This window comes from Vidua macroura, chromosome 7 (assembly GCF_024509145.1).
Source record: "Vidua macroura isolate BioBank_ID:100142 chromosome 7, ASM2450914v1, whole genome shotgun sequence".
NCBI lineage: Eukaryota > Metazoa > Chordata > Aves > Passeriformes > Viduidae > Vidua > Vidua macroura.
Genome location: NC_071577.1, coordinates 38,329,856 through 38,355,908, shown reverse-complemented (window position 1 = coordinate 38,355,908; position 26,053 = coordinate 38,329,856).

Here is a 26,053-nt window from a genome sequence, read left to right as displayed (position 1 = left end):
TCACAGCCCCCCACAGAGGGGTTTTAAGGCCTTTTCCATCCCAAACCAGTCTGGTATTCCGAGTTTCTATTTAATTGCTTGTCCTGGTAATTATTGTAACTGTTCTAAGATACTTTATCCAAATAAATTTCAAAATTGGGATCTAACAAAAATCAGTACAAATTAATTCTGAATTTATTTCCTTTCCCCTTCCCCCCCAAAATCCAGGACAGTGAACTGTTCCCTAAAATCTAAAAGCAGCAAGAGCTGCAGTCCCACAGATCGTATTTAAATTAGAATTTACTTCATACCAAGATGGTTTGCATTTTGCATTTATCTGTTATCTCCCATTCAAAGGCAAAAAAAGCATTATGTGTAACCAAAATTGTCATTGCATTAGTATTGGCTACTGGAATTTGATGCCATTTTGTATTTTAAGTAATCCAGGATGATAATTACACTTATTGCTTCCCTAACTGCACAGTTGCTATTCAGGGTAGCTCATGTATATTTTATGTATGTTCGGTATCAGAGCAGACCTTTTGCAAATTGATTCATTTGCATCATTATATCCTTCTTTCAGAAATCATTTTCTGATCATGAGGCAGAGACTTCTGCTGGAATCACAGAGATAATTCCTAGAACTCAGCCTTAGAGCTGGGGAAAACTGAAAAAGAAATGAAATTAATGACTATTTTACGTTTTTCATTTTTTGAAGTGTGAATTTTTGACAGCATTTAGTAGAAATTTTTCACAGAATAATGGTTTGGGTTGGAAGGGACCTGAAAGATCATCTTTTTCCACCCCCTGCCATGTGCAGGGGGATCTTCCACTCTCCCAGGTGGCTCCAAGCCCCATCCAACCTGGCCTTGGACATTCCAGAATGCAGCAGCCACAGCTTCTCTGGGCATCCTATGCCACTGAATTTTGCTTTTGTTCATTCGCATGGAAAAAAAAAATCAAAAAGAACAAATTATTTGGCTGCTTTTTTTTTTTTTTTCGTATGGAAAGGATCTCCAGCTCTGGGGCTCTGTGGGACACGTGCCTGTCCTGTGCCTTGGAGCACTTCTGGTCCTCCACCCCTTACTGATCTCCCCCAGCCACTTGCTCCCCAGAGATCCTGATTTAAACCAGAAATCCATTAGAGGGATCCTTCCCTCCCTCCCCTACACAAATTGCCACTGCCTGAAGCTGTAAGAGAAGCAGAAGTGCAGGATGAGTGACAGAGGAGTGGCTTTGAAAGGCTGATGCACCCTGGGCCTGCAGGGACAGAAGAAAGGGGACAATCCCCCCGATCAGCCCGTGCACACTGACAGAGCAGGGCTGGCTCCTGCTGCCTGCACAGCACCCATCCCCTTCTTCTGCTTCTGCAGAGGCTTGGGGAGAAGATCCTCCCACACTGGCAGGGTGACAACTGCATTCATCTGCAACATCTGAGGGAACCGACTCATTTGATGTTTTGTTTTGAAAAAATTATTGAGGACTGTTTTGTATGCAAAAAGAGTTGAGGGTTTTTTTTTTTTTTTTTTTTTTTCTGCTTCTGAGTCCCAGATAACTGAAATTATGCTTATCAGAGAGGTCCTACATTTAAAGTTGCTTTAAAAGGTGTTGTGACACATGGAGGGAACATGCAGGGTTTGTCTGGGTTGTGAAGAGCCTTATTTTGATTTACTCACTCTAGATATGGGCAGCCAGCAAAGAGTTAATTCCCCTTTTTGCTTTTCTCCTGAAATAAGATAAAATAAACCTTTAGGGGATGTAGCTTCATTTTTTGGCCTATCTGTGATAGGCTAAACCATCCAGCAGATGTTTGGGCAAGGAACAGGTAACTGAAATGGGCAGCAATCATTTTTCATTTATTTTGGAAAAGAAAAGAAAACACAGTCAGGACACAGACAGCACACAGTTTAATGCTTCAATTTGTTACAGCATGGGAGGGAAAATGATACTTATTTCTAGGAGTGATTATGGGGAAAATGCCTATTTACATGTCTAGGAATTTTTAGGCAACAAGATGGGGTTTCATCCTTAATCTATCACTCTGTTTTGTGTTTTCATCCTAAATCACACCCTACACAGAACAGATCACAACCCAAATATCAGTTCATCCTTTTTCTCAAAGGAGCAACTTCTTAATATCTCCTTTGCATAAAATTTGAGGGCCCCTGCCTTGTGTTAGTGAGCGCTGCTGATGGTCTTTGATAGCTCTGCTTTTAATAAGCTGCAGATTATCTCATCTGCGTGTGTACAGCAGCATATTTCAGAGCATAGGTATGGAAGGAGGAAAGTTGGATTGGCAGCACATGAAAGGGAGCTGAAAAGCTTCAAAGGGCAGGGAGAGAGAGGCAGAAAGCAGAGAAAAGGCTCTGGAAGGTATTGGGATGAGAAGCTTTTGAAATATAGATAACCTACAGCAGAGAGGAGCTCTGCTCTCCCAGCACTAATAATTACACAGATAAGAGGGTGAAGTGAAAGGAAGCCAGGAGATATAGACAAAGTTCAGGATAAAGCATCCTGGAAAGAAGAAGCCATGGAAGTTTTATTCTGGAAGAAAGTCAGGTGAAGCCCAGGTTGGAAATCGTTAAGGATGTGAAATGTTTGTGACAGACCTGGGGACACACAGTGAGATCAACCCCAGCCCTGGGAGTGCTTTTATGTGACCAGCACAAGTCTGAAAGCTCCGGGGACAGAATCTGAGAATCAGGGAATATCCTGAGTTGGAAGGATCATGGAAGTCCAAGAACAGGAATAGAATAATAGAAAGAGAAATAAATAATAGAGAGAAAGTCATGGCCAAAACTCAAGACATCAGTTCCCAGCAGTGGGAGAATTCAAGGTCCTGGTGATAAAACAGCCCCAGGGATGGTAAAAAGCCCAGGAAGGGTGAGCTGGGTCATCCCTGCTGAGGCTGACAGTGCCACAGCCAGGTGCTCCATTCCACAGACGCTTTGTGACAATAAAACACGTGGCACAAGGAAGAGAGAGTTCCTCAGGTACTTCAGTTCTTCATCCACTTCAACCAGTGTGTGAAAAAGCCAGCCTGGAGTCGTCACAACAACAATGAGGATCCTTGTAGGAGGGGAAAAAAAATACATTAAAAAAATCAATGCACCTACAGAGGAACTGCCTAATAACGAGGAAGATAATTAAAAGGAAATTAAAGGAGCAGCTAAGAGGAGAATATGTTTGTAGGCGGCTTAGATGCTTTAAGGGCAACAACTTATTTTACTACTCAACACAAATATGCACAACATAATTATTTTCAGGAAGATATGCCAAAAAGAAAATATAAACTGACATACAAAGGAGTTATTAGGTTTGGTTTGGTTTGGTGTTTTTTTTTTTTTTAAGGGAAAAAAATGCAGCCTCTCAATTTAAAAGCGAAAGGGAAGCCAAGAAGATTCCGAGCACTTACTGAATGTGGAAAAGCTACTAACAAAAAGTTTTCTGAGCAGATCAAGAGGCAGGAAGCTTGCCAGGGAAGCAGTCAGGCTGATGGATGATCAAGGCATAACAGGAGCACTGAAGGAAGATAAGGCAATGGATGAGGAGAGAGATGAGCCCTCACTGCTGTTCCCTGCTGGAGCCAGGGACGGCTCCGGGCTGGAGCTGCTTTAGTGGGAACATGAGAAAAAAAGAGAAAATCAGAATATGCTGAGTTGGAAGGGACCACAAGGATCATCCAGCCCTGCTCTGGGCCCTGCACCCCAACAATCCCACTCTGGGCATCCCTGGGAGTGTTGTCCAAACGCTCCTGGAGATCTGGCAGCCTTGGGAATGTGCCCATTCCCTGGGGAGCCTGGGCAGTGCCCAGCACCCTCTGGGGGATGAAAATCCAACCTGAACCTAAAATCCAACCTAAACCTCCCTGGCACAGCTCCAGCCATTCCCTGGGTCACTGATCACCCTCCTCTTCCCCTCCCCAGGTAGCTGTAGTGGGATGAGGGTCCCCTCAGGCTCCTCTTCTCCAGCTGAACAGACCCAGAGCCTTCAGCCCCTCCCAGGCCCCTCTTCACTGCCCTCCTTTGGACCCTCTCTGATAGTTTAACATCTTCCTTATCTTGGGGTGCCCAAAACTGCACCTAACCCTCAAGGTGTCCTCCGAGGAGAGAGGGGCAAAGCACCAAATGATTTCCAAGCGGGAGTAGATAGAAGCAGGAGCTCCTCAGAGGAGCAGCTCCTCAGGGCCATCAGAACTGCTGGCCCAGCGCTTTGTGAGTGACATTCCCAGGGTTACTACATCCATGAGGGAAAGGTTATCCCAGAGAAGTTTGCTATGTTGTACTCACATCTTTGCTGAACACCACACGTGGATATTCCACTTTGTCCCTTTCCTGGGCCTTCCAAACTGCTCCTCGTGCTTGGTCTGACTTACACGAGATCCAGGCAACACCGAGCCCAGATATGTTGCTCTACAGAAGTTGACTAATCTTTAAAAATGGGCTAAATCCCAAATTAGAATGATTTCAGCAGAGTGAAGCTTAGAAGACAATTGCTATAATTATGCAAATGTAAACAAGTGAAAAGCCTTAACACAATATATACAAAATAATGATTAAAAGGAATTAGCGTTGGGAATTAGCAGAAATTGGGCATTTGTATGTAATAATAGGGCTGGAAGTTAATGATCCAGAGGGAAAGAGTTTTGCCAGTTGATATTAAAGCTTAGATAATCTTTTGTTCAGTAACTTCACACTCGTATTTGTTTAGGATTGCAGCCCGGGCCTGTATCACCATATTGGAATTCCAATCACTCACCAGTTTTTAATTAGGCAGTAGAACTGCTACGATAATTGTGGCAGGAATTGATTATTAACTGAAGTTTGTGTGATAAATAATAAGAAAGTTCTTGAACAGAACACAAATGACACAAAAATAACATAAGCCTACCCAGACTGGCATTAGCACAGCATGGTGGTGACCCAGAGTTTTAATTGTCAATGTGCATTTAAATTCCCTCTATCCAGCCCAGTGCTTGAAATCTTTATCAGTAGCTGCCAATAAAAGAAAATTTATTTGGTTACCGAGGCCTTTTTCCAGGCGGTGAGATTTTCAGCTGATGTGCCAAAGCAGCCTGGATTCTGCAGGGCCAATAATTGATCAGGGTTCTGCTTTTTGTGCTCTATTTCTGTTCTGCTTTTACGGCTCCAGGCAGGAACACAACCCCCAGAATCCCAGAAGTGTATCTGTGCTGGGTGGGCACTTTGCTGCTCCAGAGTACAGGATATTTTATCCTAGTGTGGAGTATTTTTGTGTCTGGTGTTCCATGGCTCTGGTTGTGGATGAAGCATTATCCTGGAAATCTTTAAGGATAATTTTTGAAACTGTTATCTCCCAATAATAAAACTGAAGGTTGCCCAGAGCAGCTGTGGCTGCCCCTGGATCCCTGGAAGTGTCCAAGGCCAGGCTGGATGGGGCTTGGAGCAGCCTGGGATAGTAGAAGGTGCCCTGCCCATGGCAGGGGTTTGGAACGAGATAGGCTCTAAAATCTCTTCTAACCCAAACCATTCCATGATTAAGTTGTGCATCAGTCTCGTGGCAGAAGCTGATCTGTCTGGAGTTCTGATATCCCATATGAGGTTGGGGACATTTTCTCCTCACCCCTGAGCAAACCCACAGTGAGGGACAGTCACTGCCCTGCAGAGCTTTAAATCCAGACCCAGTTTGGGGAGGAAGAAAACTTTCTACAGAATCAGATCTCCTGTAGCCCCTCCTTTCCTCAGCCAGGGAAGTGCTCTCCTGCCCCAGAGCTCTCAGGGAGGAGCCCCACCAGCAGTGCTGGTCCTCAGTCACAACCAGTTCTCCTGCCTGGGGCTGGACACGTCCTGCCCTGGTGGGACACCCAGAGAACCTGGGAATTGCGTGACCCAGCACAGATTGCCAAGGCTCTGCCAGAGCTGGAACTGAAGCTCATTAACCATAATGAGAGTGGCCTTAAGTGGCAGTGGGAGCAGCTGTGGCTGGGCTCACGTGCCTGCCCAGGAGCCGTGGGATGGGTCAGGCAGCTGATCCCGCTGCAAACTCCTCTTTGCTTGCGTGTGCCTCTCTATTTCCTGTCAGGTTTGCATTTAGCACATCAGCTCCTGGTCTGTGTTGCACAGCTGCGAGTGCTGCTGCAAGGCTGAAGGTTAATTCTGGAGAGGGGCAGAAATTTCAGTTGTGTTAAAAACTGTATTTCCACAGAATTTTTGCAGTCCTTACTATTCTAGTCATGAAGTGACTCTTCCATTTGAAACTCCTTTTTTTGCTTTATGATACTAAACTGTGTAAGAAATGTCTCAGCTCTTCATCATGGAGTCTGGTTAAACACAGCAGGGAGTTTATTTGGCTTGGAATTAAATCAAAATGTCAGAATCCATCCAGAAATGCAACACCTGTCCTTCCTACGGCTGCAGCCAAAACGGATGGGAAGTGCAATTTTTCCAAGATTTATCTGTAATTCATTCTGGAAAGGTGAGACAGGAGGCACCAAACCAAGCAGGTTTGTTTGGGCCTGGAAATCCCTTTATGGTACAGGGAGGTCCTGGGGTCCTGCTTGGAACCTTAACTGGTGCCTGTCCCACATATTTGACAGTTCAGTAATCTCTCTTTGCCCTTTATTTTTACATACAGCCCAGTTTGGGGGGAAAAAAATACTGGAATAAAGCTTTGTCAGTGCTCCACTCTTTCTTCTCCTCCCCTGATAAATCCAAGTCTGGGAATGTTCATGTTCTGTGAAGAACATTTGGGTGTGGATGCTCTGTTATCCTCAGCTGGTGCAGCTGATGCCAGAGCCACCTTGTTTTCCAACAAGAGGCTTTTCCTGGGATTTATGACATATTAGGATGAGATGCATGGCTCCAGAGGTTGGATGCAATGTATGGAAGGAAGGAAGACAAAGAGGGAGGAATCCCTAGGCTTGAGTGTGCTCAGAGCTGCATCCTTCCTTCTCCAAAGCCTTTGCTGGGGCTGGGAACACTGGCAACCATTGGAGTTGGACTTGATGATCCTGTGGGTCCCTTCCAGCTCAGGATATTCTCTGGTTCCATGATCTGGCAGAGCAGCATTTGAGATAAACTCTCTCATTTGGAGCTGAGTGAGCAGCCAGTGCCAGCTCCCGTAGCCGTGGGGAAGCAAGAGGAGATGCTCCATCATTCTGCTCCTTCTTCTGAGGAACACGTCAGGCTGCTCTCCCAAACCTCAGGCATGTGCCAGAAATCTACAAGTGCTCAGAAAAGCCCAGAATGTCCCAAATCCAAAATTCTCTCCAGTAGTGAATTTTGAAAACAATTCCTAGCCATTATTACTTTTGGGTAACAAGCGATTTTTATTACAGGCCTCAGGAGCAAGTCTCCTCCTCCTCCTATCTGTACAAACAGCTATAAACTGACTGCATTTTAATAACTTTTTTTTCCAAGAAGTTACAAGGTATTTCATTAAAATGTCAACTTTTTCTTTCATATATTTTATGATTCTCTTTCTTCCTTCTGCCACAAATATGTTGTTGCCAACATCATCATGACACAGTTTGCTGCCAAGACTATGGAAAGTTAAAAAAGGAAAGGAAAAATGAATTTCTCTTCACTTTTTAGGTAAAATTCTTCCAGCACTTGGGGCTGAGAAAGCAGTCAGAAATATCTGAAGTGCCAAAGACAAATGTTCAGAGTGCCAAAGCGGTGACATGAAAACATGGAAGCAGTACCAGGGAGTGATCCTGTGCAAGGGGTGATCAGCTGGGGAACATTTCCTTTTGCCATTTGGAGATTCCAGCGGCTCCTCCTGAGGTTTCTGCTGGGATCAGAGCAGCACACGCTGCCTGGGAGAGGTTTAGCACAGCAAGCTAGCTCCAGTTTGCAGGAAAACCTCGTGTCCTTCCCACCAAACCATCTCCAAGTGCTGCAGAGAATTCTTCGTGCCCTCCTGCACCCCCAGGACTTGCTCTTCAAATATATCCACCTGCTGTCAGTCAGAGGGTCCCCAAACCCAGCTCCAGCCAGCTCGAGCCATCTGCTCTTGGCTGGTTTAATGAGGAAGGAGCTGCTTCACCCTCCTTTAGCTGGGAATGGTGGGAAGGACTGGAATCCCCTCAGTTTCACCTTTGGGAAGAGCCAGGAGATGTGACTGTGTTTGCTACTCAGGTGCCTTGACACCTCACTAATTAAAGCCAGCCTGGCTTAGCACGGGGAGTATCCCTGCAAAGGCCCTCATTTTCAGCCCTTCAGCAGATGGATCCTCGCTGGAATTTCGTTATTACCTCTGCTGTCCCAGTGCTGGAGCTGCTCAGTGGCCAGGGAGACATTAAATTAGCTTTGTGCCCAGGATTTCTGGACTTCTGCCTTTGCAAATCCCCGTTTCTGAGCATGGAGGATCCTTGCTGGCATCCTGAACACCTAATTACACTTTTAAAGCATCTTAAAAACTTTCAGATTCCCCAGTGTAATTTGCTGCTTGGATGGAGAGCCAGGGACAAATGTTATTTCCACTGGTGGTGAACCAGTTGTGGGTTCAGACTTCCCAGCACTCCCCCTGGCACTGGGGAGCTTTGGGTTCAGCTGGGTGAGTTTGTTGGTTTTTTTTTTTTTTTAAACAGCATAAAATCCCTTTCTTGGAATTTCTCTGCTTTGGTGTTGCCCTCACCCCAGAGACCTTCTTTTAAAAGTGATTTAATTTCTTTTCCTCTGCCTTATAGGCCACAGCTTGATTTTTCTTGCACTCCTGGGTCTTGAAGCAATTTTACAGGGGAGGCAAGGAGTTGCTGAACGGAGCTGTTTTGTTTATATTATGTAAAGTTGGGAATCTGCCATCAGAGCAATCCCACGCATCCCATGCAGCGTTGCAGGCACTCAAGGGTGTGGATGGATCAGATAAAAGGAGGTGGAGTTTTCAGCAGAGGGCTGTGACTTGCCCAAACGAGTTAATTACACATTAACTGTGTCCCACTTTCCCAATACAGAAACGTTTGTAATTAACAAAAAGAAAAAAAAAAAAAAATTAGTGTGTAATTCAGGGCTGGCCTTGGGCCGTTCTGTCACATTCCTGACTCTGGGACCCCACCACTGCCTCATCCTCTCTTCCAGCTGTGATGCAAGCAGCACAGAGGAGAATATCCCTGGAATTTGCCTACACCCACTGCTCTATTTTAGGCTCCCATCTCATGGAAATAATATTGGCAAACATCACCAGTATCTTATGGAAATAGGACTGATTGAGCAGTAGCACTCACAGGCTCCTTCTGTGGCCAGGTGACCCGGCTGGTGGAGGAGGGGAAGGCTGTGGATGTGTCCACCTGGACTTCAGCACGGCCTTGGACACATCTCCCACATCTCCTGGAGAAGCTGCAAGCCCCGCTTGGACAGGGTCACTCTTCCCTTGTTTGAGAACTGGCTGTTGGCTGGGCCTGGGGAGTGGTGGCACATCCAGCTGGTGTCCCACCACCAGTGGTGTCCCCCAGGGCCAGTGGCCAGCCCTGTTTGTTGTCTTTATTGATGATGTGGACGAGGGGATCGAGGCACCCTCAGGGAATTCACTGTCGACACCAAGATGGGTGGGGATGATGGGCTGCTGGAGGGCAGGAGGTTCTGCAGAGGGATCTGGACAGGCTGGAGCCGTGGGATGAGGGCAGGAGGTTCTGCAGAGGGATCTGGACAGGCTGGAGCCATGGGATGAGGGCAGGAGGTCCTGAGAGGGATCTGGACAGGCTGGAGCCGTGGGATGAGGGCAGGAGGTCCTGAGAGGGATCTGGACAGGCTGGAGCCGTGGGATGAGGGCAGGAGGTTCTGCAGAGGGATCTGGACAGGCTGGAGCCGTGGGATGAGGGCAGGAGGTCCTGAGAGGGATCTGGACAGGCTGGAGCCGTGGGATGAGGGCAGGAGGTTCTGCAGAGGGATCTGGATGGGCTGGAGCCATGGGATGAGGGCAGGAGGTTCTGCAGAGGGATCTGGATGGGCTGGAGCCATGGGATGAGGGCAGGAGGTTCTGCAGAGGGATCTGGACAGGCTGGAGCCATGGGATGAGGTACAAGGCCGAGTTCTGGGTCCTGCCTTTGGTCACAACAAATCCCTGCAGCTCCAGGCTGGGGCAGAGGGGATGGAAAGCTGGGAAAGGCCCTGAGGGCGCTGGTGACAGTGGCTGGACACGAGCCCAGCTGTGACCAAGTGGCCCCGGTGTGACACAGCCCCAGGGCAGTGCCTGTCCCTGAGCTGGCACTGCTGGGGCACCTCCAGGGCTGGGAACACCTCTGGGACAAGAGGGACCCTGAGGGGCTGGAGAATTCCTGAGGGAGCTGGGAAGGGGCTCAGCCTGGAGCAAAGGAGGATGCAGAGGGATCTTTTCCCTCTCTGGAATTCCCTGCCAGGAGGGGACAGCCGGGGGGGTCGGGCTCTGCTCCCAGGGAACAGGGACAGGAGGAGAGGGAACGGCCTCAGGCTGGCCCAGGGGAGCTCAGGGTGGAGAGCAGCAGGAATTTCCCCATGGAAAAGGTGCTCAGGGATTGGAAGTGCCCAGGGAGGTTTGGAGTGCCCATCCCTGGAGGTGTCCCAGGAATTCCTGGAGGTGGCACTCAGGGCTCTGGGCTGGGGACAGGGTGGGGATTGGGCACTGCTGGGACTTTGGGACCTTGGAGCTGTTTTCCAACCTTAATGATCCTGTGATTCCATGGAATAGATTTGCAGTGATGTGTGCAATACACAGGACATTAATTTCCTGGGATTGTCTCAAGCAGAGTGTTGCAATTGTGAACTCCATAATGCATATAAAAATCCATATTCCCATACTTTTATTTCCAGCCCCAACAGCCTCCATGTAGACTATTTTCCACGTCACAGGCAGCTGGAGTCAATGACTCTCCCATGTACTTGAGACATCAGCTCTCCCCTGTGGAATATTGATTTCCAGGAAATAATCTTCAAGCAGCCATCTTTCCTTAAATATCACATCAAGTTATACCCTTACTCAAAAATAATGCACATTCCTGTCACATTCTGCTGGAAATGGAATGTATTGCTCTGTTTAGTGAAGTGTTTAAACAATAAGGGACCAAAAAATATGGGGATGTCTCCATAGTATGGAACATTTTTGTATTTGCGTCCCTGTTACTAAACATGAGTGGAAATTTAATGCTTTTGGAGCAGTTGGAACTGTGAAATAGAGCAAAAAAGCACAGGGCTGGCAGCTGTTTTAATGCACAGTGAAGCCAGGAAGTTGTTTAGACTGGATTTGAACTTGGCCAGCACACAGAGACACAGATATCGGTCAGAAAAGGGAGATATTTAAAGATCTGTTGGGCCAGGAACACATTTTATGGCATCAAATATTTAATATTATCTAAGTAAATAAAAAATCGTATGGAAGGGAAACAAGGTTAAAGTGAAACTTTATGGCTGGTCTCTCGTGCCATTAAAAGATAATGTTTTTCAGAGTTAAAGGGGATATTTTCCAGCACACACGTTGCAGATTGTGTTGAACCTTTCTGCCTTGCTGCTCTGAGATTGGTGTTTACACCACATACGGTTTATTAAGAAATACAGAGAATATTTGCTTCTTTACTGAGATGATTTTTTTTGGTTTTAATTTAGAAATGCAGCTTTTCTTTTCTTTTTTTTTTTTTTTTTCTTTCCTGTAAAAGACCTTGAGATGGACCTTGAGGTTCTTCAGGAGGTGTTGTGGGGTTCTCCTTTCCAGCCCCTTCCACCCCACCTCATATCCAAGAACCAGAAGAAAACATGGCCCATTTTAATGGTTAAATGGACAAATGATTTATAATAGTTCGATTAGAGGATCTAAAAGGTCTTTTCCAGCCTCAATAATTCCATGATTCACCCCACAAGTCCCTCCTTGGCTGTGCCAGCGAGATGCTGTGTCTGCATTGAGATTTTCCCTGTTTTTATCTCCTTTGCTGGCAGAAGTGACTGAAACAAAAGAGGAGGATTTAATATTCTATAAACCCCACTGTGGAATAGGTGAAAGGATTCTTTTCCCTGGCAGAGCAGCAGCTGGATTTGGATCCAGTCATTGTTTTCAGTGGATTGATTAGACTTGGATCTTAACCTCTAAATGTGGAGTCAGCAGGAATTGTCAGTGTCCAGCACTTCCCAGGTGATTTCTGAGCTGTGGGAGGCAACAGATTCCAGTTTTGTGGCAACAAAATCCATCTTTGGCCTCAGATGGATAAAGAAAATGGCATTTCAATTTGGATATCATTTGTCTGTGAAAATTAATTTTCATAACATTTTTCATGTGAAAGTCTGACTTTAAACCAAAGGGGAAAAAAAAACCATCCCCAAAGCCCGAATCCAGCATCATTAACCCTCTTTTTCATCTCAAACAAGGAAAATTCATCTCAAAAATTTCAAGGAAAATTTCATCTCGGAAAGAAATTTTTGGGGAGCAGTGCAGCTGTTGCAGCAGCCACAGATGAAATTATCTCCTGCTCAGAGAGAAATGCAAAATGCAAAAATGAAATGCCATATTTTTGGATTGTTAAGTGTCACTTCAGTGAAATGTACTCACGGATGAATAGCTCCCGTTTATTTTCTAGGGTTGGTTAAAAATGAGGAAATTGTGACAATTCTTGAATATTTTCAATTGCTTTTCCTCCTGTTGTTCTTGCTGAATGGGGAGAATGCCTTTATATTTGTGCCTTTAAAGGGAAAGGATTCCAAACGTTTGGTTTTGCCTCCATTTCACCTCTTTCCCCCCTTTTCCTCATATCTGCTGCTGAAAAGAGGAGAAAGTTCAGGCTTGGGGAATGAGGACATAAGGGAAAGTGGGGGGAGAGAGCAAGAGAAAAGCAGAAATGTAGTTTATTCAAAGGAAATGATAAAATGGAATATTGTGACTTGGGAATGGATACTTTCAGTGAAAAAGCTTAAAAGGATTGAAGGGAAGGGAGGGAATGCTAAGCCCAGTGTGGTTTTGGGGACTGCCTTGTCCTGAGGGATTCCTGGTCAACAACCAGATAAAGCAGGAAAAAATATCAATGATTTTTGAGAGAATTGGTGCTGATCCATGAAGGCAGAGCCATGGGGAGAGCAGAACTTGGGCTTCCTCAGCAGCAGGTTCAGCTCAGGGAGAGCTGGAAGGTGAAATAACACAAATACAGGAGAGCTGCCCCAAATCTGGGTCCAACATCAGCAGGACCTGGAGCTGCTGGAGAGCCCAGAGGAGCCACGGAGCTGCTGCAGGGCTGGAGCCCCTCTGGAGCCAGGCTGGGAGAGCTGGGGGTGCTCACCTGGAGAGGAGAAGGCTCCAGGCAGAGCTGAGAGCCCTGGGAATGTTCCCCTGGAGAAGGGAAGGCTCCAGGCAGAGCTCAGAGCCCTGGGAATGTTCCCCTGGAGAAGGGAAGGATCCAGGCAGAGCTCAGAGCCCTGGGAATGTTCCCCTGGAGAAGGGAAGGCTCCAGGCAGAGCTCAGAGCCCCTTGCAGGGCCTGAAGAGGCTCCAGGAGAGCTGGAGAGGGACTGGGGACAAGGGATGGAGGGACAGGAGCCAGGGAATGGCTCCCACTGCCAGAGGGCAGGGATGGGTGGGACATTGGGAAGAAATTCCTGGCTGGGCTGGAATTCCCAGAGCAGCTGTGGCTGCCCTTGGATCCCTGGCAGTGCCCAAGGCCAGGTTGGACACTGGGGCTTGGAGCAACCTGGGACAGTGGAAGGTGTCCCTGCCCATAGCAGGGTCACTGGATGAGCTTTAAGGCTCCTTTCAACCCAAACCATGCTGGGATTCTTTGATTCTTCGAAAGAATAAAAGGCAGAAATCAGATATTTGTATGTGGCTTCACTGGAGGGAAAGGGAGGAAGAGGGAAAACCCATAAATAATTAATAAATCCCCCCAAATGTCTTTGAAAATGCCAACAATTATCAGCATAAGAAGGGAAGAGCTGCTTTATTTCAGTCCTTGTTTCAAAGGAGCAAGAGACTGCCTGTGACACCACAGACTGATGGGGCTTTTTAAGATTAAAAATAGCTCAGGAGAAGTGCCATTGAGATGGATTATGGAATGGATTATGGAGATGAAACCCCGGGTGTCAGGGAAGGAGAGAATTCCGAGTGAGGAGGGAAAGCAAGTGGGGTCAGTGCCATGGGCCTTTTTCCTGCTTGGTCGTGAGTGGGGATGACCTTGGTGAAGGAGAAATTTCCAAATAGATTTGCAGAGTTCACACCAAGCTGGAGAGAAGCAGCCAAACACCACCAAGCAGGCAGACAAGTCAAGAGAGTTGAAGTTAATTATAAAGATGAAGAAGCTATTCGTGTCATTTAGCATATGGCACCGTGGCTTTGAACTATTGAGATGGAAACTTTATTTAGGGGACAGCAGGGATTTCATGGCCACTCTTAAACCAAGCTCTGGGTGCAGAGTCAGGAGCTGACAATCAGATGTGTGGATGTGCTGCTCTGACACGCTCCGTCCTCCGGGATGTTCCGGGGAAAAGCTGAGCTTCAAAGGGTTCCATCAAAAAAACAACATTTGGGAGAACGAAGCGAGCGGGGCGGCGAGATTTTCTGATTCCTTTTTAGGGTTTGAGTGTGTGCCTTTGAGTGTTTGGCAGCGAGTAAATGTTCAGTGGCTCAGGGGTGTGATGATGCTCTTTAAAGGGAAGCACTGTGCGATCATGAGGATGGACTTCATCCAGCAGATCGCTGCTGAAACTTCTGTGACATGGACACGATCCCAAAACTTTGGCTGCCTATTCAAAGTCACTCAGCTTCCCAGGGCAGCCAGAAGGGGCTGAGCACTTCCTAAGATGTGTTTGCTCAAGATGTTTACCGAGCTGCCACCCGAAAATGGCTCTGGACCCAGATAGTCTCTGAAGCTCAGGCTCAGGACAGAGCTGAGCTCTCTGACTTGCTGCTTCCTGCTTCTGGTCATCCACCCAGAGACCTTCCCAGGATTTCACTGCTCTGGATTGGTACCTGGAATTGGACACAGGCAAGGAATGTGAGTGGTCAGAAGCAACCAGACTTTTTTCCGACCTGGAATTAGTTTCAGCTCTGACACATTTTACCTAAACTGATTTGTCCATCTCTAATGCAATGTAAATAGCATTAAGCCCTTTGTGAAATATGTGACGTTTGTAGAGAAGCATGGACAGCTTGGCCTCCAAAATCGATATATAACCCCTTGCTATTGCATAGCAAAGTTCATTTCTGTTTGGACACATCCTCAAAGTAAGATGTAGACTCCATTACCTCACATGCTTTTTAAATTTAAACACAGCAATTGATGTATTGGTGAAAATGTGGAAGCCGTGATATTTATGGATGCCTTTTGGAACACATTTATCAGAAATCCCTGGGTTTATTTGCCTGTTTCGTTTAGAAAGGGTCTGTAGATTGTCATGGTTTTGGACAGACTGAGCTGCTGAACAAGCTCTTGGTGGCACTGCTCGGTGCTGAGGGGCTGCCCAGAGGCCCTGTCTGGCAGGAGCCAGGGAAAGGCATTTTAGTTCTCATAAAGATTTTTATTTAAAAATATTTCTAGAGGGGCCATGTTCCCTCCAGCTCCTGCCCATGGCCCAGGACCCTGTTTCAGCCCACCTTGGGACTGTCCCTGGTGGTGCTCTTGGATTCCATGTCCCCATCCATCCCCATCCCCACAGAGCTGTCAAAGTCCAGGGCAAATTAGAAAGGCAATTCCCCTTTCAAAGGTCTGAGCTCCACCTTTGGCTAAGATCAAACCTAATTTAAGCTGTTTATCAGCATTTTTTTTTAATTTTAACTTTTTTAACCATTTTCCCTAACATGAGAGAGAAACTAGAGGCTCTGTCTCAGCCTGCCTTGCAGAATAATGTGTCACCTAAATCTGTTTATCAGAATGGTTTTAAAGTATTTACACCTAAACTTACAGGTTTTCCAACACACCTGAAACTGAAAACAGAGAGATTGTGATACTTTTTCTTTAATCCAGTGCATCAGAGTCACCTCTAGCTCGTTTCATCAAAGCTGGGTTTAAGATGGTAGCGGGACTGTGTTGACAGCAAAGATGAAATGGATAAAGTGAAAAACTACATTTTTGTGTTTGCCTTTTTTTTTTTTTTTTTTTCTGTTAAACTCAGGGGATTCTATTGGGTCGATGAGAAGTCATTAGATGCTGAACTAAGTTTTCACCTTTGCCAGCAAAAGAAAGTCCTGAAGGCTTTAGTCTGAGCAGCCCTGACGAGCCCTAATGTGTCCTGACACTGCTGTGGCTCAGCTGTCCCTGCGTCCTGCAGACCGTGGCTCTGAACTAAGGGACAAAGGCAATGGCACTGAATTAATGACAAAAGGCAAACTCTTGTCCCTCCGTGGTTGTGATGGCTGTGGGAGGCAGATCTGGCTGATTTTACCCCAATCTGGGGGTGCTTTTCTTGCAGAGAAAGATGTTTTCCTTGCAGTGTTGCCATCGGTGTGCAAGCACTAATGGGGACATTCCCATTGCCAGCGAGGGGAATGTCACCTCTCTGGGAAGGGGATTGGGGGTCAGGATTCCCATTTCTTTTTCCAGATGTGCTATTCTGTTTATCTCAGTGCAGTTTTCTTAACATGGTAAACTCTTCTGTAGTGAGACGAGGAAGGGTTTAGAAATGCTGAAAATCAAAGTTTCTGGAATCCTCGAATGGTTTGGGTTGAAAGGGACCTTTAAAAGTCATTCATTTCCAACCCCCTGCCATGGCAGGGACACCTTCCACCATCCCAGGCTGCTCCAAGCCCTGTCCAACCTGGCCTTGGGCACTTCCAGGGATCCAGGGGCAGCCTCAGCTTCTCTGGGCACCCTGTGCTGGAGCCTCCCCACCTTCAGAGGGAACAATTCCTCCCCAAATCCCATTTAAAGAGTTTGGTTTAGCCTGATGCTGGATTTTGTTGTACCACATAGGAGACTCTTTACAATTTGCCTTGGGCTGTGAGCAAATCCTGTAGCTTCATTCCTTATCCCTTCATCCCACTTCCCAGCACTAAGTGCTCTATTAGGAAATTAATTGAGTAGTAGGCATGAAGTATTTTAAATCTTTTGAGAGCATTGCTGTGCAGAAAATTTCCCTTTCCTTCCACCTGCACACTCAGACAAAGTTTGGTTTATACACCAGGGAGTTTCTGCAGCCTCAGGTGCTCCAGGAATTATTTAAAGTCTGAAATAGCCACACCACGAGGTTTTGGGGAGAGGATCCTGGGGAGAGGCTCTGCTTTTCCTCAGCCTGTGGTGATTTGTGCAATCCCACCAGCAGGAACACGAGTTCTGTCTGCTCTTAGCATGGGCCCAGCTTCCAGGATGGCTGATTTGGAGCTGATGCCTGTGTTGGAGCCGGCAACGTTTGGATGGAAAAATTAGTTATGTCAGCTCAGCCTTAAATCCTGGAACTGTTTTAAATAAACTGTTCTTCTCTTCCTGTAACACTCTCATGTTGGGGCCAAGAAATGGAGTTTGGGACATGGAGGATTTTCTACAAACCAAATTTATGTTGTTGTTTTTGTTTTGTTTTGTTTTTTTTTTTTTTTAATTAAAAAAAAAAATCCCCAGACGCTGCAAATACAGTGACTGTTCCAATCAGGATCAACATTAATTTCTTCCTAGCTTTCAAATGTTATAACTACATTTCTCCCGACATGTTGGCATCTGTGTTGGTATTTATAAATTTTTGCATGCTTTGACTGCCATGCAAATCCTTCCAGAAAGTACCCTCTGAGGAGCTGAAGTGAGAGAGAGAACTCGGCACTCGGAATAACCCTGCCTTGTACAAGATTATTTAGCAATTAAAGTTGTGATGTTTTTATCAAATGGATGCGCAGATAGCGACTCCTTGGCATCAATAACAGATAAAGCTGGGTTTGCATTCACAAGGAAAAGAGCAGTTCTGTTTCTCTGAGCTCACACACGAAGCATCAATTCACTTTTTAGCTGTTTTTAGTGTTTTTACAAATCTGAGAAAGGCTCATGGTGCAGCGTGGGGCACCTGGGCTGATAGGGGATGTTCCCTAGGGATAAAGTTCTCCAGGCAGAATAATTATCAAGTTATTTAATAGAAGCAAGCGGGATTTATGGCTTCTTTCTGTTTCTGAGCTGTTGTGCACTTTGATCTGTCACTGTCATTAATCCATATTCCCATCTCACATGGAGCCCAGCTGGAGCAGGGGGTGCTCAGTGCCTGCCATCACCTTCTCCCTGGGCTATCCAACCCCACTGGGATGTGCTGGAGTGCAGCTGCTGCTCTGGGAGGGACAGGAGCTGTTCTGTAAACAATCCCTGCTCCCAGACTGTGGGAGCCATGGGGAAGTGCTGGTGTTCTGTGCCCCATCCCTCGCTGCAGGCAGGTGGCCGAGGGTGTGTCCAGAGCCACGGCAGGATGGGGGGCTGTGCCCTCACCCCTCTGTCACTCGATCATCCCAAGCTGCAGATATTCCCCCTCTCCTCCCCTGTAATCTCCTGTGAGCTGGATGACATTCCCTGAATGTATTTAAACCTGTTTCATTTAAGGATGAAATAGGATCTGGTTGTTTTGCTTCTTAACGTGTTCCTAACCAGAGCGGGAGACAGCAATGGGCTGTAACTTCCCCTGTTGATAAAAGTGACAAAGGAGCAGGGAAAGTCTTTGCCAAGATAATCAGGAAAAGGCATAATACAGAACAAGGTAAAACCCTCTGTGTGTCCATCATCAAGGAAACACCATCAAGCCCATTCCTACTTGGAATCCTCTTCTTGCCACTACTGATCCTGACCTCTCCTCCCCACCCAGAAAAAAGTTGTCAAAGCAAAACGAGGTCTGTCCTGCAGCTTATCAGCCACAGATTATATAGGTCAGCCTCTGAGCTTGTCTGCTGAATTTCCAGGGTGTGAGAATCCTGGAATCATGGAATGGTTGGGGTTGGAAGAGAACTTAAACGTTTATTTCCAGCCCCCACTATGAAATCCTGTCCCTGTCGAAATCGCTGGGAATTTTGCTGTTGTTTTCAGAGGAACTTGAGTGTCTTTGCAGGTTTTTACAAGGCTTTGAAGCTGCCTCTCTGAAAGAACCTGTTTACGCCTGTGTAAATGGAATATCCATCCCTCAGATATTTATTTATCCTGCTGCACTGTCAAACTGGAGCGAGAGTTGGAAGCAGCACCGATGGCTGAGAGGGCTCAGTGACTTCTCCCTGCTGATTAAAGTTTAAACCGAGTTTAGACTAAAGCAGAGACATTAATGCACGCAAAAGTTGAATATTTAAACCTGAATGCATAAAGTCTTTACAGGGGAGAAGCCTGTGAAGAGATAAAGGGAGGTCTCCTCACTGTTTGTCACTGATGTCACCTCCCAGTTTGTGCAGCGCTGACGGGTCACACTTCCCCAGTCTGAAGTTTGCTGTCCACTGAACATTCCTCCCACCCTCTCATTTCCCAGCAAATTTCAGGCAAACAGGCACTGGGGAAGTTTCTGCTGCTTGCTGTGAAGTTCCTGGCTGGGAGGAGCTCTCCGGGCGCATCCCTGACGAATGTAACCCAGTTGTGCCTGTGGATCTGTCACCACTCCTCTCAGATTGCAGCCTCATACCATCCCAAAATAGCTCTGCAGAGACATTAGTGCATAGCTTGTACCTCTCTGCCATATGCTGGGGATAAAGGAATCTAATTGGGCTGCCTTTTTTGCATGTATTATAATGTTTGAGCTTCGGTTCCTGCAAAATAATTCTTTTTTGCTTTCAACAGCAACAGCTAAAATATATTTGACTCGGCTTATGCAAACAACCATCCCTGCCCTGCTTTTAGCTTGATTAATGCACTGAAGGAAAAGAGCTCAGAGGAAGAAGGAACATAAATCTTAAGCTCATTTTTGGGTTGGCTTTTTTTTTTTTATTAATTAGTTGATTTTAAGAGCTATTTTAATCATGGTATCAACCCTTTTGCAATGGGTTTGTCATCTGTTGAAATCAGATCTTCTCTGCTACTGCCACCAGTGGAGTTTAGTTTGAATAAATCCCCAAAAGATCCAGGAGAGGTGGATGTGATGCAGAACTCACCTGGTGCCCTGAGCACCCTCCTGACCACTTCCCATGTGTGCCAAAACTTCCAGAATATGGTGGGAAACTGCATTTCTTTAGCTGTGCTGCATTTTAAGTGAGCCTTTGGGAGAGAAGCCTCAGTGCCATGAGCAGCAAAATGCAATTTAGCCCTGGCACAGCAGTGCCTCACATCCATGTGTGATTATGTCCAGTTAAAAGTGTTTGCTCCCCCATCCAGGCAGGAAATAAAGCACTTAGATGGAAGTGATGTGTCAAATCACTCCTCGACAGCACGACTCCAGGATCAGATTATGCTTTCCAGTTAATCCAGAACATGAAAATCTGTCACAGAATGTTTTCTCAATTCTTTTCTCAGTTATAGCTGTTATTTGAAGAAATGATCAAATATGAGCAGGAAAATCATGAGCAGCATCTGCTTAGAAAATAAAGCGGGGACTTCACTATGCCTCGATATCATCAAATGAGTCTCTCCACGGTTGGCTCTTCAGGCATTACTGTAGTAAACATGATTAAAATAGCAGAGAAAATGCTGAGAGTGCTTGAGCAACATCTGAAACAGCTCCTTTATTTCCTTGCTTCTGCATGGGATGTGTGTGAAGGAGCCATGTGAGTTTTTGTGCTTTGTGTCCACATCTCCACGCCCAGTTGGTGCTGGTGGGGCCATTTGGAGCTGCTTCTCAAAACACTTGTACTTTATAATTTTTTTTTTTCATTTCCCTGTCTTTTTTTGACTTTTTTTTGCCGAAGTGATGCTCTCTCAAAGTTCACTTTGTCTTCCAGCACAGACCTTTCTTCAGTGCTGCTGTCCCAGTGCTTTTATTTGTGGCATTCTTTAAACACAACCCAGCAGCAGAAGATGCTTTGCATCCCACAAGTTGCTCAGATGTGAAGTTATTGATCAAACATCTGAGGCACAGCGTCCTACAGAGGAAAATCAGGATTATTAGCACCTCTGGGGATCTCTGTCCTTATGTGCAGCCCTTTTGGAATCCTCCTTCCATCCCATCTGCTCCGAGCTTGCTGGCAAGTGGAAAAGCCAAGCATCTGCACTGCACTTGTTTGTGTGCACATCAAAGTGCTCCAACGGTCAGAAGTTGAGTCTCTGGTGTAGCTGAATTTATTATTTTGTTCTGCTCTTTCTCCCTGAGGAGTTGCATGACCAAGGGGAAATCGTTCCAAAATATAATCAGGAATATTTTATATTAATTGGGTCACTCCCCCTACATGGTGGGACATTTTAAAGTTTGCTGAAGGGCAGGGAGCTTCCTTTGTCCCACTTGCCACTCACTGCCACCCCCTTTTATGTATTATTTTGTCAAAAACTGAAAGCTTGGGTGAAGGGGGTGAAGGAGGTGTCGGTGCAGCAACCAGATCCCCAGCAGGAAATTTATTGGGTTGCCAATTTAGGGTCATCTAATTGGCTCAGAAAGAATTGGAATGTTTCTAAATATCCTCCTGCAATCAATGGTGACTGCCTTTATTTTGGGCCTGGGGCAGATTGAAATTGAGACAATAAATGAGAGTGTCTCATTCCAAAAGAATGAGAGTTGGCAGCTCTGCACAGGCTCTGCTTTTGGGGGAGGAGGAACAACCAAGGGCTGAGGTTCCCCCTTCAGAGAGGGTTGGGGACATTAAATCTGTGTCAAATCAGCCTCTGGTTTGCTTTTTATATATTAAAAAAAGCTTATTTTTCCCCTGTCCAGGTTCACAGGCACTGGTTAGAGATGAAGTACTGTTGAGAGAGCCCTAGGAAAGGTGAAAAACAGAAAAAAAATCCTACTTTTTAAATCTGTTTCACACTAAACCCCTTAGAGAATTCAGATGTCTGTAAAATGCTTGGAGATTCTCCGTTTTCAGCCATCATTAACTAAAAATTCCTGGAACTAATGGTGTTTCAGATCAGCATATTTTTATTAGACTTTCACCCTACATAGAGAGCCACGACCTGTCTGTCACAATTTAACACACCTCAGCTGAGAGTGGGGTGCTAATAGCCCGGAAAACCGTGGAGTGAGGGAATTTGGGAATTTTATGGCCCTGTTGGATGTGGTAACATCGATCCCTCCCCACTCCAGGAGCCTTTAATGCCACGCTGCCAAACAAGATTTAAAGCTGGGAACAGATGCAGGGTCCCCCTGACTCCCAGGCACGTTCCCCCATGCACATGATCCCTTTTGAAGTGCTCCTGGTGCTGGAGGTGGAATTTGTTTGGTATGAGCTGGAAATGGAAATAGCCCTGCAAACACAGGGACAGATGGCAAAATCCCACTTGGAACGTGGGACCAGCAGAGCGGCCGTGGTTTGTTTTCACTGCAGGGCAGACAGCAGACACTGAGTGTCTGCACAGCAGCTGGCCCAAAGAATTCCCCAACTTTCCGAGGGCAGGCAGCCCTCACCTGGGTGATTTCACACAGAAAATAGTCTGAGACCCAAGGGAAAGCTCTGAAATTTGGGAATGAATGGGGATCTCTGTGATATTTATGTGGTTTCACAGCAGAGCACGAGTGGAGCTTCATCAAGTAAAGATGTTGGGTTTTTAATGCCAGAGACATTTCTTATTTTCTGAAAGTTGAACGATGTGTTTTCTCGAGGGAATTATTATTTTTCCTTTTTGTTTTGTTTTGTATTTCAAGTATTTTTCATAAGGGGTTGGACAAATGATGTGCTCTCATGTGAGTCCAAGTCAGCGATCTTTGCAAACCTTTGAAGTGATTTCTTTAGCTTTAAAACAATTTTTCTCTCTTGAAATGAAACATAAATACATAAGAATATAATAACTGCAGTATGACCAGAATTAAGGAAATTATCCAAGTGCCTTTCCTCTTTAAGTACCAAACAGAATTAATAACTGAAGCAATATTTAATCTTTAGTGTGTGCTGGATGCTGTGCTCTCCTTTTTTCTCTGCTCTTTCCCTGCCATGCTGGACTCAGAAATGCTCTGCTCACACCCTGGGCACTTAAAGCTGATGGCAAATTTTGTTTGAAAACAGCATCAAGTTGAAACCACCAGACCCTGTGTCCAGCATTGCCCTGCATCCCCTACATCTGCTTGACTTTTCCTACAACTTTGCATCCTGCCAAATTCCCTGAGCACGTTATTTTGGCTCTCAGGCCCTGCTTTCCCCATGCAAGGCCCTAAAGAGCAGCAGATTTTGTTTCAGATCACCATGACAAGGGCCCCAAATGTGCCATTTCATGTGAGCCGTGGAAAGGAGCCTGCTATAAGGTTTGCAAAATTTTTTGTTTGTTTTTTTATTTTTTTAAATCTCAAAGTGCTTGGATTTAATTGAAAACTAAATTCCTAAGGGGGGGACACTGAGTGGGGCTGTAGAAAATTAACTCCTTTTAATGGAATGTGGCTTGGCTGCAAAACTTGTTCCCACTGGTGTGAGGCTGAGTGATGTTGTCAGTGCGTGCACGTGTGTGCAGAGAGGTTTGAGAGATAAATCTGTGTATAGAACATATTTAATCCTGGGCTTCTTGTATTTTAATCACTGAAGTCTTGGTCTGTTTCTCAATGCAGAAAAAAAACCCCTCGTTCATCACCTCAAAGGAAGAACATTTTCAGATTTGAGTAATTGTTAGTCACAAACTATGACCTAGATGCTTTTTCATCCTGTAGTAGGAAAAGAAAGGGTTATATGGAAATCCTGAGTGAAAAAAGAACTGAGTTTATTCAAGTAAAGAATTTACCTCAAGCCCATAGTGAAGTTTTCAATAGGAAGAAGTGAAGCAAATCCCAGGGGTAGGAAAAATTACAGATAGAACAAGGCTATCTTTATTTTATCCAGGTTGTTGATTCCAATCTCTGTTATTCTTCAAGATACAGAAAAAAGAAAATGTGTGAGTCTAAGTCTTTCTAATTACAGATAAATCATATAATTACTTCCTTTCCATGATACTTTTTCTGCCAGGCTCATTTTATAATATATTAGGAAAACACTTTTTTCTACTGTGATAAGAAGGTGGTTAAAAAACCCCCCCAATCCACATGCAAGTCTTATTCTTGACTCATTTATTCTGCTCATTGTTTTCTCTGTATAATTCCTGCAGGAGACACGACCAGGTCAGACCTGATGGTGGGAAAGAGCCCTGCTTGACAAAGGCTGTTCTCTTCTCCTGCATTCCCAAAGACAGGGATGGTCTTTTCTGGGAGCTCCCATTCAGCTCCAGGCCCTTGGGACCTGGCAGGCTGTTCCCAGGGTCACTGTTTCCTAGGAATCCCCCACCCCAGAAATATGGGCTGTGCTCTTTGTTCCTAGGAGCACACCCGAAATTCCATTGTGCTGCCCTGAATGTTGTTTGCTTATGCCAAGGCAGTCACTCGAGGCTGGATCAATGACCCACTTGTTCATTTGGTCTGTTAAGGACATTAAACTGACTAAATATTAATGAACCTGGTGGGGTTTGTGTGCACTGAACTTTTCCATGATACCCTTCAGGGAACGTGGCCTGGAACACAAGAAATTTTCTGTCCCTGCAGCTTGGGGAGGGGTTTGTGTGACAGAAATATTGTTCTGTGCTTAGGGCAGAATCCCAGAGAAACAACCTTTATCTCCCACGTGCTGGTGCTTGGCTGTGTTTGCAGTGCAATGTGAAAATTGCTCCTTGGGTGATCAGAGATGAATAAAATGAGGAATAGAGGGTGAAATAACACATCCAAGGTGAAGAATCTTAAAAACGGTGAGGTGCAAAGGTGCTGTTGTGGCTCCCTCATCTCATTCTGTGCCCAGAAAATGCTTGAATTAAACAAACAAAACACAGCAGAAATGTGACAGCTCTGAAGAAGAGAAGCCTAATAAAAAACCCCAGAATGATTTGGGATGGAAGGGAACTTAAAGATCATCCAGTGCCACCCCTGCCATGGGTAGGGACATCTTCCACTGTCCCAGGGTGCTCCAAGCCCTGTCCAACCTGGTCTTGGACACTTCCAGGGATCCAGGGGCAGCCACAGCTTCTCTGGGCACCCTGTGCTGGAGCCTCTCCACTCTCCTGATGCCTCAGGTTTGGCTTTTCTATGTTTCAGGCTCTGTGCTGCTTTGGTGTGCAGCTCTGAGCTTCACATGAAGTGTTGCTGAGCTCTCTGCACAGAGCAGGGAGACAAAACAATTCCTGCTCCAGCTGGGCACCAAGGACAAATGATCCAAAGCTCAGGCCCAGGAGCACAAACAGCGTGGGCTGCAGAGAGAAAAACAAGCAGGATGGGACTTGATCACCTCAAGCTGGAAGTGGCCAATGAACTGCAAGGTGCAAATGGAGCAGAGCTGATCCCAGTGAGAGCCCCCGGGAGCGCTCGTGCATTTTGGGACCATTTTGGTTCCTCTTGGCTGCAGCCCTGGCTGGGCTCTGGTGCTGCCCAAGGTGGATCCATGGAGGAAATCCTTTTCATAAATCCTTATTTTATTCTGTCACTCTGCCCAGCCTCTGCTCCAGGGCAGCCTTGAGGCATCACTCCCAACCAGGAATTCCTTTCCAGTATCCCATCTGTCCCTGTCCTCTGGCAGTGGGAAGCCATTCTCCCTTGTCCTGTCACTCCAGGCCCATGTAAATAGTTTTCCTGTTGGCTCCTTCAGGTTCTGGAAGGCCACAATGAAGTCACCCCAAAGCTTCTCTTCTCCAGGCTGAGTTATCTCAATTCCCTCAACTTTTCCTCATCAAACACAAAAGATGAGCAAAGCAGGGATGCTCCATGGCTGACATTTCCAGGGGGCTGGAAATACATAAAAATTCTGCCTCAGTTTCACCTGCAATGCTCCATTACTGGGGAAAAAAAAATACAGAAACCCAATAGCACAACTTCCATATGGTGCTTCACCTTGGAGAAAGCATGGAGTAGCACCCAAACCTCTTGGACTGAATTTTAAATAGTCTGAGAACAATCTGCCCTGAAGCAGATCTATGTTACACAGAATTATCAAGCCAAGTTGCTTAGAAGACCAAACAACAGATCAGTGGAAATGGATTTTGAGTTCAGTGGGACTTAAAAAAAAAAAAAAAAGGAAAAGTGGAAAAAAGATTGCAAGCCAACAGCAAAAAGGAGACGTGTGCCTGGAGAAATGAGACATGAACTCGCTCTGTGCCTCCTCCTTGTGTGGAACAGATGCAGTGCATGTTTTATCAGCCTTGA